This window comes from Narcine bancroftii, chromosome 9 (assembly GCF_036971445.1).
Source record: "Narcine bancroftii isolate sNarBan1 chromosome 9, sNarBan1.hap1, whole genome shotgun sequence".
NCBI classification, from domain to species: Eukaryota; Metazoa; Chordata; class Chondrichthyes; order Torpediniformes; family Narcinidae; genus Narcine; species Narcine bancroftii.
In genome coordinates, this window is record NC_091477.1 from 52,557,002 (window position 1) to 52,573,693 (window position 16,692).

At 41.8% G+C, this 16,692-nt stretch overlaps 1 long non-coding RNA gene across 1 annotated transcript; it reads right to left on the reverse strand.

Annotated features, from left to right (window-relative positions):
• Nucleotides 1-6,541: 6,541 nt before the first annotated feature.
• Nucleotides 6,542-16,121, reverse strand: LOC138742941 (uncharacterized). The gene is made up of 3 exons (XR_011344529.1): nucleotides 15,883-16,121; nucleotides 9,129-9,268; nucleotides 6,542-7,611 (listed from the first exon to the last, which is right to left on the reverse strand). It is a non-coding gene; the product is annotated as an uncharacterized lncRNA (long non-coding RNA).
• Between the last annotated feature and the right edge of the window lie 571 nt (nucleotides 16,122-16,692).

Sequence of the window (16,692 nt, forward strand, 5' to 3'; positions counted from 1 at the left end):
GCTTGAAATGCTTTGGATGCTTATTGGAACCCATGGCTGAACAAGGAGGCATTCCAAATTTCTGATGGAGATGTAAGGAAAAGGTGAAAAGTTAACAGCACAGGGACACCCAACTGGACCCCCAGACAAGTGAGTAATTGTCAAAGAAATTAGGTTACCAGCAAGGTCAATGCCAGGAGTAATGCCCCAAAATTTATAAATTTCACCACCTTGGTTCAGGTTAGCAGAAATATCAAATTGCACTCCCTTGCAGGCATCTCCACGTATTATATGCACCTGCTGAGTTTCTCCAACATTTTTGTGCATTAAATTATATACACAAGACTTGCTTAACAATATTCTTTATCAATCAGGCTTCTCACCAAAGAGTAATGAATCACTGTTCTGCATGCTACCTGAAGCTTCTTACCCACAGTTCACAATTTTGGTACACTGCTAATATTTCAGCCGTACATCATTCAGTACATCATAAAGCATTCAGTTACACATTTATCCCTCTCATGCAATACAACCAGTGCCTCCAAAAGCAATCCACCATGCACGATCCTTCATCCATTGACTTACAACACAGGTGAACAGAGTACTGGCCATGTGAGAAAATTAAAAAGTGCTGCTGTTGGAAATCTGAAATGAAGACAGTGCTCATCAGGTCAGACATAAGAACACAATATATAGGAGCATCGGGCTATCAAGTCTGCTTTGCCATTCAGTAAGGTCATAACTGATCTGGGTCCCCCAACATACCTACTTTTCATGATCCTTAATTTCCCAACTCAGCAAGAATGTTAAATACATTTAATAAGGTAGCCTCTCTTCTTCCTTGGGCAGAAAATTCCATGGGTTCAATCCCAGGGAAATGCAGTGTATCCTCATCTCTGCTCTAAATTTGATCTCCAAACCTTGAACCTTTGTCCCTTTGTTATAGTCTCACCCTATCAATGAAGACAACCTCTTGCCTCTATTATGTCTATCCTTTTCCTGTTTTAGTAAGATCCTCACTCATTCTTCTGAATTCCAGCCAATATAGTCCCAGACAATGTAATCTCTCTTCATAGGCCAACTCTCATATCTCTGCAACCAACCTGGTGGGCCTCCTCTGCACCACCTCCAAACCCAATATATCCTTTCACAAGTAAGGAGACCAGGTGTAGCCTCACCAGTGCCATGTACAGTTGCAGCAGAACCACCTTCCTCTGAACTTCTATTCATCTGTCAATGAAGACCAACATTAATTTAGCCTTCTTGACAACCTGCTACACCTGCAAACTAACTTATTGGGATTAATGCGCAATCTTTACCAAGTAGATCTGCACCACAGCATGCTGAAATCTTTCACCATTTAAATATAATCGAATCTATTTTTTTCTTCCACAGTGGATGACCTCACCTCACGTTGTACTTCATCTGCCAGATCCTTGCCCAAACACTTAACATACTATATTTCTCTGCAGACTCTTTCCAATGCTTCCACAATTTGCTTTTCTACTCAATTCAGTGACATCAGCAAACCTGTCCCCTCATTAATATATATTGTGAATAGTTGCATGACCTGAACTGTCCTCAGTGGCACTCCGCTCACCAATGATTGGCAACCAGAAAACACCCATGTATCCCAACTCTCCATCCAAGCAGCCTTATCTTATGTTTTATTGCAGCACCTTCTCAAATGCCTTCTGAAAATCTAAAAATACTACATCCACCTCTATTCACTGCACTTGTTTTTATCTTGAAAGAACTCCAGTAAATTTGTCAAACACACCTGCCCTTCCTAAATCCATGCTGAATCAGCCTGATGGAACAATTTCTATCTAAATGTCTTGCTATTTCTTCCTTAATGATAGCATCAAGCTAACTAACTCTAAACCTCAAACTAACTGCCCTTCAGTTACCTGCCCTTTTTAACAGTGGTGTGACATTTACTGTCTTCCAATCTGCTGGGACATGCCCAGAGTCCAGAGAGTTTATTGTAAATTACCATAAACACATCTAATAAAACTTCCACCATTCCTTTCAATACCCTGGGATGCATTCCATCAGGGGACTTATTTACATTTAGAATCACTAGTTTGCCCAGCACTCAGTATCCAAGCAGCATTTGTGGAAAAAGAAAAAGAGTTAATGGGATCCTCTGCCAGGACTAAGAGGAAAAAATAGATTAAGTTTCAGTTAATTCAGTCTTCCACAGGAAACATGTGGGAGACAGACACTGGAGTAAAACAATCAGCTGGAGAAATACAGCAGGTGGAGTCGCCTCAGTGGGAAATAATGAATTGTCAACATTTTACAAGTAAAATAACTCTTTTACTTGTACTCCACAGGCCTTTTGGAGGAACAAAGTCCACTCTTTCTACCATGGCTCAGTTTAGAGGTTAGAGGGCTGAAAGGCCTGTTTCCCTGCTATGTGGATCGCTCCCCCGGAAGTAAAAGCCAGCTACTATAGGCACACACACCTAACCAGTGGATCCAATTTCATTGCTGTTCAAGTAGCGTGGTAAACTCAGATTGCTTAAACCATGGGTCCTTGAATTCAGCCAATTCAAGAAGCTGTTCTCCATCTGGGAGTGACTAGGGACTACCCAATCTCAAGATGTCAATGTTTTGATCACTTCACTATCACTCCACTGGGCTTTGTTTGACACTGAGCGGATCAAGTCTGAAATTGGGCTTAATGAGCACAAACCACCAATTATACAAAGAAATGTGCTGCCCAGAACTCTTCCCTTTATCATACTGCACCCACTGAGAAACAGAGCTGAAGGTGGTAGCCAAACTACAGGCACGGAGAGCCTGCATCAGGGTAATGAATTGATGCATACAGTGTTTATTAAACTGGAAAGTTAATTTGGTGTTGATCATTTTTTTGTTACCATATTTTTTGAAATTATCTTTAAAAGAAGAAGGTAAAAATGAACTGTGCCACTGTAAGAATATTCTTTTGGCTGAAAATTATATTCATTGCTTTCATTGCTAGTAATTTTAACATAAAGATAGAGTGTACAAGAGCAATTTAACTCTGGTTGGAATACCTTGGCAATAACATCCACATTGAATCTCAGCTTTCAGGATTTTGTTTTGCAAAGTATGGGAATTAAGGTATATGAGCAAAGGGCAGATAGGTGGAGCTGAGTTCACGGCCAGATCAGCCATGATCTTATTGAATGGCAAAGCAGGCTTCGTGAGCCAGATAGCTGACTCCTTCTCTCTCTTATTTCTTAAATTCTTACGTTCTTGTGTAAAATTCTGTTTTATTCTCCCTGCACCATGGTGTCAACACCTGTAGTGACTGTGTAGAGAGATCGTTCAGGAATCAGAATTAGAATTTACCACCATGAACATGCCACAAAATTTGTTGTTTCATGGCAGCATTACAGGCACCAATATTGCTATAAATTAAATTTTAAAAATAAATAAATTAGTGCAAAAGAAGAGAAAGTGAACTAGTGTCAGCTAGGCAAAAAAAAATCAGATGGCAGAGGGGAAGAAACTTTTTATGCCGATGGGTGTTCGCATTCAAGGTCCTGTACCTCATTCCTGAGGGTAGCAGTATGAAGAGGGCATTGCCTGGGTGACGAGGGTCTTTGAAGATAGACACTACTTTCTTAAGATATCACCTCTTGTAGATGTCCTTAATGGAGTTAAGACTGATGTCCATGATGGCGCAGGCCAAGTTCACAACTTTCTGTAGTCCTTTCCTGACGTGGTCATTGGCACCTCCATACCACATAGTGACGCAACCAGTCAGAATCCTCTCCACAGTACACCTGTAGAAATTTGCAAGAGTATTTGGTGATGTACCATATCTCCTCAAACTTCTCACAATGTATAACTGCTGGTGAGCCTTCTTTGTGATTGCTTCGGCATGGAGGACCCAGGATAGGTTTTCATTGACACTTCAAAATGTGAAGTTCTTAATTCTTTCCACTACTAACCCCTTGATGAGGACTAGTTTGTGTTCTCCTGATTTCCCACTCCTGAAGTTCACAATCTGCTCCACGGTATTTGCTAATGCTGAGTGCAAGTTTGTTAGGATACCACTCAACTAGCTGATCTATCTCACTCTTGAAGGCTTACTCATTGCTGTCTGTGATTCTGGACTGACCTTTTTCCAAGTGATCAGTGCTAAAATATGGCAGTCGGGAATTTTTCATAAAACTCCCAGCAGAGCTATTCAGGTGGTATATTAGAACATGATTCTGAGGGTAAACCACCAGTCTCCTTAATGTATTTTAGCCATGTTCGTGAATTTTGATGGGACATTGAATGGACATTATTACAATTTGTAGCTCATTGCACCTTGAAGGCTGGAAATCCATTTTCTTTTTTTTTTCTGTAGAATTATTCACTCATATGGTGTGGGTGTGACTGGCAAGCCAGCATTTAGATATTATCTCTTATGAAAGTGGTTACCTTCCAGAGCCTCTGAGTTCTTATGGTTAAGGTACTCCTACTGTGCTGTTAGATAGGCAGTACCATGTGTTCTATCCAGCAATGATGGTGGCATAACTGACATGGTAGGTGGGTGGTGGCCCTCCCATACACATATGTGGTAGACCGTATGTATTTGGCCCACTGGTTTTGAAGGAGTCTTGACCTATTACAGACATGCATCTGAAGTGCGCCAGTGGTGTGGAGAGTTAAAGCCTGAGTATTGGATGCCAATCAGGTAGAATGCTTTGCACCTGAACTTTGATCAAGCTGGAGACAAGGAGATGATTGAAGAGTATCCCATCACACTCTTGACTTGGGCCTTGAAAATGGTGGAAAGGAGCTGAGAGGTCATGAATGAAATAATTTCACCACAGGATACCCAGTCTCTGATCCGTTCTTGCAGCCATAGTATTTGCGTAACTATTCCATTTGAGTTTCTGGCCAATGGCACCTCTGAGGCTGTTGGAACTAGGAGTCCATTTACTGTCTTTCCCCATGAAACCATGGTCTAGTTCATTATTTGATGAGCTAGAAAGAATCAGCTTAGGGTGGTCCTTGTAATCAATTGTAAAGGTCTCTCAATATTGTCCCTATTCATCCTTCTCTTCCTCTTTCTGTTCCATCATGTACCAAATGGCAACAGCAAATAATCACGTTAGTGGAGAAGACACATTGTGGCAGATCTATGAGACCTTCGTGATGTCTGTTGGTAGCAGAACAAAGACTTGAATGCATTGACAATGTTCTTGTTTATGGAATAGTCGGCAGAATGACATTTTTGGAGATTTCTCCTCTTATAGGGGAATGGTTTGGGAGTCAGTGTCCATGGGCCTAACAAGACAGCCATTGCTTACTGCTGCCTAGAAATGGACTGATAGAGAACAAAGATAAATTTTCAAGGCAACGGTGGCAGATTCTAGTCACAAGAAGATTAAGAATGTGTATATATTTCACTTACTAAGACTATTAACAGCAACTGTGCATCCATTACAAAAATTAAGATATTACATTCCACATTTGTATGGCTTATTGCCATATTTTATTTTAATATAATACCATAACCAACTCTTCCAAAAGATGGCAATGTAGACAGTCCAACATTTTTATTCAGGTCTTGTTGCATTAACTCCTGGTACCCATAAGAAGAAATCTTTGTATTCATAGATACATTCTGAGCCCACTGACCCAAGATGGATACTCAAATATTGCATTAACTGTTCAGCAGAGTTGAAAGGAAGTTTATTTATTGGTTATCGCAGTGACATACCTGTGGTAAACCACTGTTGTGTATAATTGTCTGGCCAGGCACCTCTATTGGCTGATTGTACCTGTGGCCCCTCCCCACAGGCTCCTGTATAAAGGTGACTGTTCCACAGCCCCTTCCTCAGTGCAGGCATGCTGAACAGTATGGATGTACCATTGTTCTTAAGTGAATAAAAGCCGATTGGTTTCTCAACAACAGTCTTTTGAGTAATTGATGGTACATCAATAGCACAAACTAAAGCACAGCAGGTTATTCTTGTGCGGTAAATTAACAAGTGATGATCTTGCCAATTAACTAAGAAGGAACAGAAAGAAGAATAATTCATATGACCGCTCAATCTTTTTCCACCATTCAGCAGGATAATGGTTGAATTTCTCTTTCCCATCCCACCTACACATCTTTTACCTTTATATGAAGATCTTTAACACAACTTCTTTGATGCAGTAATAATGACCAACTTTTGCAGTCTCTTCTTGTCTATGACTGCAACTATTTCTTCTCAAGGATACCAGGATGTATGACTCCATCAATTTAATGCTGCCAATTAGTAATTCAGGGCTCCGTTCTTCTGGTGATAGGTTCAAGTATGGCAATCTCCCAGAATAGGAGCGTGGATTTCAGACAGGCTTGATGGTGCTTTTCTGGCTGTGTTTCGATACAAAATGTCAGGATTTTCTCAAATGTTGGTTGTGATAAGGATGCCAGTGCAAACCATATTGAAATAGTAAGCAATTTGTATAAAAAGGAATAACTAATGTCCATCATTGAAGTTTGCACACAAATTGAAAATGGTTCTCACAGAAAAGCAGCAGTCTGCAGCATTTAATTTTCTAATTTTTTTTCCTCCACAATATAAAATATTCAACATTTCTTATTACACAAAGCACATTGAGAAAATGCAGAATATTGTTCAATTACAGCATTTCTGAATAAATCTATTCAGATGTTTTCCATCTAATTTCAGTAATGTTATTGCTGATTCTCTGACTTTAATTTATTGTTAGTGCTCTGCAAAGCACTTCTATGCAAAACTAATTAATTCTGTTTAACCCATCAACACCCATCTCACCTTGGTAATATTCAAATGTGTGGCAATGTCCCAGAGAAGGAACTGTGGTTTATGTCATCAAATAGTGGACATTCATTTAGCCAATCACCCAGGCAGCACACTCCTTGTTTGTGTTGCAAACAGCCCATGTTACTCTCTGGCTAGTGGCTGCAAGGAGTCCAATCCAAGCCCAGTATCTTATATGGCCAGTGTTAGTTAAAGGAAATTTGCACCTCTCAAATAAAAGGTATTGTAGAAAAAAAAATAGCTAGTTGTGAATTTCCTATACTCACTGCTGCACGTACAGTGTGGAACTCAAGACAATAATCCATCTCCAGACTGCTGAGTTGAAGTGAATTAGCACAACCTGTGTCACAAGTTCATGAAAAAAATACAAGTCTCCTGGATCACTTGATCTCTATTGCCCAATCATCTTCCTGTTGATCTGACCTTTTCAAATCCAACTGCCTGAGTCACCTGACTCTAATTGCCAGGTGCAGCTTTCAGATAAAATCCCTGCTGAAGTCTGCTACAATAATTCACACCCCGCCCCCCAACCCCCCCAGATCAAGAGCACTAAATGTGGACGCAAAGGATCAATAGCCAAAAAATGGTAGCATTAGAGATGTTTAATATCAAGAGTCCCTTCAGGTGTTGAAATACTGTGCATACTTTTCTCCTGGACCTTGTTCTTTGTACACTTGGGGGTGTTGCAGGTGGAGATGTGTTATCCCCATCAGAGGTAGTAGTAGTAGTAGTGTTTCTGCTTTCTGTCACAACCATATCTTCTGATTTGAAAGAAGTTTTTTGGTCAATAAATCTGGTTCTGTCGAAGATCAGCTTCTGATACTGCACTAAAAATCTTGCAAATCTGGAGAGAATGAAACAGAGCCAAGAAATAATTTGGAAACCTGCAGTATCTGTTGCTCGAAGACTGTGAAAGTAACTGAACAATATGACAAGAATTGTCAAAGTGAGCTCGTTCTCAAATGACATGTAATACCATTCGTAACACTAGCCTCATCTATTGTTAAATTCACTGCAGAGCCATCAAACAGCAAGTAATCATCTCTGCCCATTTTCACTCAACTAACTCTTCAACTCATATGTTTCACCCAGCCTTCACACATTTAGCACAGTTACTACAAAAAAAATCACACCCCACTCACAGCTCACAGCTTGCAGTTACTGGAGTCACTCCAAACCTGGCACCCACATCACTCAAAAGATCCTGCATAAACCTTTGCTGACACGATACCATTTTTTCTCTGAAAGGAGATGCTGATGCAGGAGGCAGCAGGAGGAGGACAAGCAAAGCTGCAGATTTAGCCTCATGAAATGGAGAGTGTTGGCTGTTCAGATCTCGAGCCTCATGAGAAGGGTCATTTGTCATATAGTCATGCATTCAAGATATTCGTACGTATTTATTTTATATTTATAACTTTATGTATATATATGATTAGGATGTGCTGTAAATTGTGTGGTGTTTGTGTGTGCACTGTGGTCCAGAGAAACATTGTTTCACCTGGTTAGGGTCAGTGCCAAGTGGGGGATGACCCCCCCCCCATACGGTCATGGCCATGCCTGCCTTCAGACCCGCCCCCACCCCCTCCCGCATCACTAGCATCTAGCTTGTCACAAGCTCCACCCACCCCAGGGCATGTCACTAGCGTGCAACAAGCATCACTAATGGCTAATGATGCCATAAAAGCAGTGCTCTCATCACCTACATCGGTGGGGAAGATTATAGTAATAACATCTCCCCACCCCCGATGAGTGAATTTATGACCGTTGCACCATGCCCCCTCCCCCAACATTTGTTCTGGCGCTAACGCTGCATCTGATTTTAAATATACAGTCAGATGATTCATAGAGAGATACTGTGCTAGTTCACACTGACTAGTTAATACTGTGTAATACTATCTAAATCACATCTTTTTAAAAATTATTTCTCATCAAGCCCCATCCAGATTCAATTAATCACCTACACAATTTACAGTGGCCAATGGACCTCCCATCTTCTCTTTGGGATGTGGAAAGATACCAGAATACCTTAAGGAAACCCATGGGCTCACAGAGAAAATGGGTAAATTCCATACAGACAGTTCCTGAAGTCAGGATTGTGACATTAATGTAAGTGTGTGTGTGTGTGTGTGTGTGGGGGGGGGGGGGGTGGGGGTGGCATGATGGCATAGGGAGAAGACATAGAAAAACACCCCCTCCTGGCAGAACTTTTAAAAACCCATATAAAAGTGTTAAAATTATTTTAAACATTGTAGATTTGTATAGCTGAAGTACTTAACTAGCAGCAATGAGGACAATTAAAAACCAAACTGCTTAAAAAACAGCCACTTAATCAGCTACAACATCGGAAGAATCTCGGCCTACCTTAACAACGCAGCCTGCGGATCCGATTTCTTCTCAACCCAGGCCTCAGCGTCAGTCCACTGGTAAGGTGTTCTCCACACTGGCGCCAACTTTGCGTGCAGTCATGCAAGATGGCGCCAGTGGGCAGTGTCAATCTACTCCTGACCAAAAAGAACAACTGCACATGAGCAAACTTGTGCACATGTGCACAACGCCCGTAAGATCCCCAGGCTGTGGGGGGACCTGATCTCCACTGACCCAGTGAACCTGAGCTTGGGGGGGGGGGGGGAATCCACACCTGCAGTCGGGTGGAGACAGCGATTTTATTGACAGAGGAAGAAGATACTGGTGGAGTGGAGGAAGAAGTAGATTTATATCTGACTGAGGAGGAAACTGCAACATTTCAGGGTAGGCTCATGGCGAGTCAGACTTCTAAGTCTAAGTCTGGATCTCACCAGTTATATTCACCTTCAAATGCTGATTTAGCTCTGCAAATAAGTCAAGGCTTTTCTACTTGGAAGGATCAATTTGCTGAGATGAAAGGGGAAATAGCAACTATTAAAATGGATGAGGCAAAATGACTGAAAGCTGTGGATAAAGTTCAGGACAAGTTTAAAAAGACTGAAGAAGAATTTATTAATTGTAAAGATGATGTTGACTTTTGTAAGGAGAAGATGGGACAGTTGGAAAATCTGATTTGTTAAAGAAGTTTGATGCTTTGGAAGATTTTGAAGGTCCAGACCCAGTCCAATCTTTTCAAAAGTGGATTCCTGAGGTCTTGGGAACAATGCATTTTCTGAATGGATTGGATTTGGATAGAGCTCATCGGGCAATACAAAGGAAGCCATTTCCTGGTCAAGCATCATGGTCTATTCTGATTCGCTGTTTGCATTATCAAGATAGAGAACTGATTTTGAGACTTGCGGTGCAGAATGCGAGAAATAATCAGGAACCTCTGTTAAAAATAATGGTGCATTTTTATGCTGATTTGAACCAAGCTGTGATTAAACGTTGTAAAGAATTTAATTTGGCTAAAGCTGTTCTTTGGAAAAAGTGCTATAAATTTGCTTTCCATTACCCTGTTTTGTTCAACGATTTTTATGGAGATTATCAGTCTCAATTTTTTTTTTTCTGATGATGCTAAAGTTTTGGAGTTTGCTAATTCTTTACCTGATAATAAGCAGGGTCAAAATTTGGATAAATTTTCTCAGCAGCTTGTTATTATTCTGAAGGGGAAGAATGGCAAACGAGAGATGGAGTCTCCGCAGTTGATAGATATTGGTATTGATGATGATCAAGCGAATTGTGATTTGGAAGAAGCGTTTCATACACAAGATGATTTTCTGTATTATTTTTGATTGTTCTGTTCGGACGTTGGGTGGTCCAACTGCGGATCCTTCCGAAGTCATCGGCCACATTGTGGCATTTGTCACTCCCATGTAATTGAGGGAGGTAACACCGTTGGGTATTGTTTTTTTAATGGGATTTCTTTTTCCTTTCTGTTCCTTTTGGAGATGTTCAATTTATTTGTGTATAGATGTCGTGGTGAGGCACCTCGCCATTTATGGTGGGATGATTAAAGAGCAATTAAATAGCTAATTTAAATTTTGTTACTTTTAATGTTAACGGGCTGAATAATTCAATTAAGAGAGAGTGTTGGCTTATTTTAAAAAAATGAAGGTTGATGTGTTTTTTTTTGCACAAAACTCATTTGACAGATAAAGAGCATCAAAAGTTAAAAAGAGATTGGGTTGGACAGATTATATCATCTTCCTTTAATTCCAATGCATGAGGGGTTGCTATTTTGATTAATAAGAAATTATCTTTTAAATTGGAGTCAGTTTTTGAAGCGGCTGGTAGACTTTTCATTGTTAATTGTACAATTTTTTCTGAATGTTGGACCTTAATGAATGTTTATGCTCCGAATACTGATGATGAATAATTTATGGTGGACTCACTCTTTTCTTACTTTGAATCAGGCTTATGATAAAATTATGGTGAGAGGTGATTTTAATTGTTGTTTAGATGCATTGTTGGATAAATCTTCGAAATGGATAATTAAAACTAAGATGGCTAAGCAGTTGATGGTATTAATGAAGGAGATGAACTTAGTTGCTATATCAAGGAAATTGAACTCTAAGGAAAAAGATTTTTCATTTTATTCATTTCGTCATCATTCCTTCTCTAGATTAGATTTGTTTTTAGTATTGGCACAATTGCAAGGTCAAATTTCTGAAACTGTATCCAAACCTCGGATTTTGTCTGATCATTCCTTGTTGATGATTATTTGTAGCACTTCAGGGAGGGAGGAGAATGTTTATTAGTGGCATTTCGATTTTTTTTTACTGAAAGATCCGGAATTTTGTAAATTTATGCGAGACCAAATTCAGAGTTTTCTGAAAATAAATGTAGGTTCAGTTGATTCTAAATTTGTTTTGTAGGATGCTTTGAAAATGTATTTATGAGGATAAATCATTAGTTTTATGGTTAAAGTTAAATGACAAATGGCTGAGGCTGATAAGTTGGAGAAGGAGATTTTGGAGAAAGATTTGCAACAAGTTTTGACGGAGGACAAAAAATACGATTAGTTAATTTGAAATTACAATATAATTTGTTACAAACATATAAATTTGAGCAAACGGTATTATGAATTGGTGAGAAAACCCACAAAGTGTTTGCATGACAATTAAAAACTTAACAAGCATCTGGAACAATAAATGCTATTCAACATCTTTCGAGGGTTACATAAAAATCTCACAAAATTAATGATGTTTTGTATGTTTTATGAGAAATTGTATACGTCTGAGGTAGTGCAAGATGAAGTTAATATTGATGACTTTTTATCTGATGATGGGTTTACTTCTGAATTTTATAATGAATTTCAATATTTATTAGTTCCTTTGTTGATGGAGATCTTAGATCAGGCAGGAAAAACTGGTACCATTGGGCACACAAAACTCAAAACGGTCAACCAGTTTACCTATCTCGGCTGCACCATTTCATCAGATGCAAGGATCGACAACAAGATAGACAACAGACTCGCCAAGGCAAATAGCGCCTTTGGAAGACTACACAAAAGAGTCTGGAAAAACAACCAACTGAAAAACCTCACAAAGATAAGCGTATACAGAACCGTTGTCATACCCACACTACTGTTCGGCTCCGAATCATGGGTCCTCTACCGGCATCACCTACGGCTCCTAGAACGCTTCCACCAGCGTTGTCTCCGCTCCATCCTCAACATTCATTGGAGCGCTTTCATCCCTAACGTCGAAGTACTCGAGATGGCAGAGGTCGACAGCATTGAGTCCACGCTGCTGAAGATCCAGCTGCGCTGGGTGGGTCACATCTCCAGAATGGAGGACCATCGCCTTCCCAAGATCGTGTTAAATGGCGAGCTCTCCACTGGCCACCGTGACAGAGGTGCACCAAAGAAAAGGTACAAGGACTGCCTAAAGAAATCTCTTGGTGCCTGTCACATTGACCACCGCCAGTGGGCTGATAGCGCCTCAAACCGTGCATCTTGGCGCCTCACAGTTTGGCGGGCAGCAACCTCCTTTGAAGAAGACCGCAGGGCCCACCTCACTGACAAAAGGCAAAGGAGGAAAAACCCAACACCCAACCCCAACCAACCAATTTTCCCCTGCAACCGCTGCAACTGTGTCTGCCTGTCCCGCATCAGACTTGTCAGCCACAAACGAGACTGCAGCTGACGTGGACTTTTACCCCCTCCATAAATCTTCGTCCACGAAGCCAAGCCAAAGAAGAAAAAGAAAGAATGTAGTAAAATTGATTTTTTAATTAATATTTCTCAGCAGTATTCTGACCAACTGATGGTAATTTCTTTGGATGCAGAAAAGTCCTTTGATAGGGTTGAATGGCATTTTATATTTAAGGTTTTGGTAAAGTTTAATTTTGGGTCTCTTTTTATTGGTTAGATTAAGGCTTTGTATAAAAATCCTACTGTGAGAGTGGTGACAAATGGATAGGTGTCTTTACCCTTTAAATTAACTAAATCAACCAGACAGGGTTGTCCTTTGTCACCAGCTCTTTTTTGCATTGGTTATTGAACCTTTGGTGCAGATGATTAGGCAAGATAGTGCTATTAAAGGTATTAAGATAAACTCTGAAGAATATAAGATAAATTTGTTTGCAGATGATACTTTGATATATTTAACACATCCTTTGCAATCTTTGGAGATTTTACATAAACATTTGGAGCAGTATGGAGCGTTGTCTGGGTATAAAGTAAATTGGGAGAAGAGTGAAATTATGCCTTTAGCTGATATGGGTTATTCATTGTGTAGACAAGTTGTGCAAATGGTCTGCCCATATTAAATATTTGGGTCTTATTATTGATAGTCATTATAACCATTTATTTGCATTGAATAATTTACCCTTATTGACTAAAATTAAAGGTGACTTGAATAGGTGGAAGGATTTATCTATAACATTGATGGGATGAGTGAATTGTATTTGAATATTTTTCCTTGAATTTAATAATTGTTTCAATCTATTCCATGTAAGATTCCTCAAAATGTTTTTAAAGATTTGAATGCTTTGGTGAGAAAATGTTTGTGGAAAGATAAAATGGAAAGAGTTTCATTACAGAAGTTAACTTGGAAATATGCACTAGGAGGTTTACAATTTCCTAATTTTCAAAATTATTATGAATCAGCTCAGTTAAAATTTATTAATAGAATGTTTCAAGTGGAAACCCCTTGGTATGGGCTAATATTGAATTATCCCAGTTTGGGGAAAAATGTGGCAGCGTGAGCAGTGGAAGTATCACTGCTGCCACACCTAAGGTCGCTAATGACTGTTTTTGTTCAAATTCAGCGTGCCCCTTTAAGGGCAGCATGAGCTCAGTCACCTTGTGCATTGTGACATCATAATCGCTGCCCAGGGTGGGTGCTGGAAGGGATGCTGGAGTCAGAGAGAAACCTCTGACAATGCCATTTCCCCATGGCTGCCCTACCACGTGGCGATACAAATGGGGCCGGTTCGCCATGAGGATGTGTGCCGCCACACGACCCCACCCTAGAACCAGCTACACGTCCTATCGCTTTAGCGATCGGCCCCAGTGTTTGGGCGTGGCAGTCTGCACTGGCTGTGATAAGTCTAGATGGCCCACATGTAAAAAGTTCCTCTCTCCCTCCAACGTCCAGTGTGAAGGTTCCCCTGACTTTGTATGGCCCCTCGTACAGTCGCTGTAGCAGTGCACCTTGTGGTCCCCTCCACACACAAACGAACTGGGCCGAGTCGAGCTCTTTGGGGAGATTAAATGGTCGGGTGCCGTGCCTTGTCGGTGGTGGAGGAGCTAGGGAGGCCAGTCGCCTGCATAGGTCCACCAGCAGGTTTTTGTCGGTGGCTGTGGTGTCAGGGTCTGGGCTGAAAAACTCACCCAGCAGGGAAAGTGGTGCGCCATAGACCATGTCCGCTGCTAAAGCCTGTAGGTCCTCCTTGGGTGCTGTCCTAATCCTAAGGAAGACCCAAGGTAGTTCTTCCGCCCAGTCTGGTCCAAAGAGCCTGGCCATAAGCGATGCCTTCATGTGCCTGTGCAACTTCTCCACCAACCTATTGGACTGTGGATGGTATGCTGTGGTTTGGTGGAGCTTGACCCCCAAGAGCTTCGCCATCTGAGTCTACAGGGCAGACGTGATCTGCGCCCCTCTGTTGCTAGTGATGTGGGCTGGGACTCCAAAACAGGTGATCCAATAGCTGACCAGAGTCCTAGTGCATGTCTCCGTGGAGGCCTCCTTAATCGGGACAGCCTCTGGCCATCTTGTGGCCCGATCCACCACTGTGAGAAGGTAGCAAGCTTCCTTGGACACCGGCAGGGGCCCAATAACATCAACATGGATGTGTTGGAATCTGCGAACTGCCGGGTCGAAGTTCTGAATGGGGGCTCGTGTGTGTTGCTGGACCTTGGAGGACTGGCACCTGGTACAGTTCCTGGCCAGTTCCGCCACCTCTTTCTTCAGCCCATGCCACACAAACCGCTCCGTGACCATCTGCATAGTTGTCTTTACCACTGGGTGAGTGAGGTTGTGGATCAGACTGAAGACCTTCACCCTCCAGCGCAGCAGGACCACCGGACGCAGCGTGCCTGTTGAGACATCACAGAGCAATGTGTCCGGGCTGCTGAGTACCTGGACATCCTTGAGTTTGAGGCCCGAGATGGTGGTTCACAAGGCCTGCGTCTTTGCATCATTCCTCTGTGCCTGAGCCAGTTGCTCATAATCCAGGCCGGGTGCGAGAGTGTGGACGGCTGGATGGGAGGATGCACCTGCCACTACATTGTCCTTGTCGGCCCTGTGTCAGATATCGGTCGTGAACTCAGAAACATATGAGAGGTGGCGCTGCTGACTGGCAGCGCTGGAAGGGATGCTGGAGTTAGAGAGAAACCTCGAATGACGCCATTTCCCCATGGCTGCCCCATCACGTGGCGATACAAGTGGGGCCGGTTCGCCATGAGGATGTGCACCTCCACAATGGATCAACTTATTAATTGATAAAATCCTCCGTTATTAAGTAGTTATAATTTACCGGTGTTGAAACACTTGATTGAGTTATGGACTAATAAGAATGAAATTGTAGGTACTGAAGGTAAGCTTTTAGCTAAAACACATTTATTAAAAAATAAGCTTTTCCTTTTACAGTTAATAATCATCTTTTGAAGATATGGGAACGAAATGGAATTAAATTCGTAGAAGGCTGCTAGGAGGCAGCTTATTTTATTTCTTTTCGAAGAATGGAGAGAAATATGACTTACCTTTGAGTACTCTTTTTTCTTATTATCAAGTCAAAGCTTTATTATTAGATAATTTTGGATGTACTTTGAGGCTTCCTAGAAGATCCAAATTTGAGATTTTGCTCACTGAAAGAAAGGTTTTATATCAGATATATTGTGGCGGCGCACATTCTCATGGCGAACCAGCCCGCATGTAATGCCACTTGGCAGGGCAACCATAGGAAGATGGCGCTGTCAATGTTTTCTCCCTGCCTTAAGTCTCTTGCCCAGCGTGTGCCTGGGCAGCAATTATGATGTCACAATGCACGAGGTGACTGAGCTCATGCTGCCCTCAAAAGGGGCACGTGCTGAATTTGAATAAAAAAGTCATTAACGATCTCTGATGTGGTCACTGTGTTTTTCTCCAGCTGCTCCAAGTACCCCAGTGGTGACCCCAACGGGCCCAGATGTCTATCAGTTAACAATGGACACAGCCGAGGTAAACGCTGTAGCCCTCAAGCTTCCCCCGTTCTGGCCCCATTGCCCATGAATGTGGTTCGGACAGGTGGAGGCACAATTTCACCTGCGTAACATCTCAGCCGATGCCACGAAATTCTACCATGTTGTGGGCGCGCTGGATCAGGAGACAGCGGCGAGGATGGATAACCTCATTCATCGACCACCAGCAGAGGGCAAGTATACCACCCTCAAAAACTTGCTCCTGGGGAAGTTTGGCCTCACTCCCCAGCAGCGTGCTTCCAGACTCTTAAACCTGAACAGGTTGGGAGACCGCAGCCCTTCAGCCCTCATGGATAAGATGCTGACTCTGGAGGAGGATCATGCGCCGTGTTT